Raw genomic sequence first — 287 nt, 5'->3', positions numbered from 1 at the left:
GGGATTAGGACTGGGCTTTATGCAGACCAGTCAAGTTCTTCCAGACTGACTGAATCAATCTCTTTTTTTTAACCTGGTCTTATAGACAGAGGCATTGTTGTGTTAGAATAGAAAAGGGTCCTGTACAAACTGTTGCTATAAAATTAGAAGCACACAATTCCCTAGAATATCATTATATGCTTAAACATCCCCATGAAATCAAAATTAAAGTTTTTTGGGTGTTAGTATCAATATGTTAGTCTTAAGGTTATCTATAAGGCAGTGTGCTCCAAAACAGTGACAAAATT

Source organism: Sinocyclocheilus anshuiensis, unplaced genomic scaffold (assembly GCF_001515605.1).
Source record: "Sinocyclocheilus anshuiensis isolate Anshui unplaced genomic scaffold, SAMN03320099.WGS_v1.1 scaffold1416, whole genome shotgun sequence".
Taxonomy (NCBI): Eukaryota; Metazoa; Chordata; class Actinopteri; order Cypriniformes; family Cyprinidae; genus Sinocyclocheilus; species Sinocyclocheilus anshuiensis.
Note: the sequence above shows the minus strand (reverse complement) of the source record.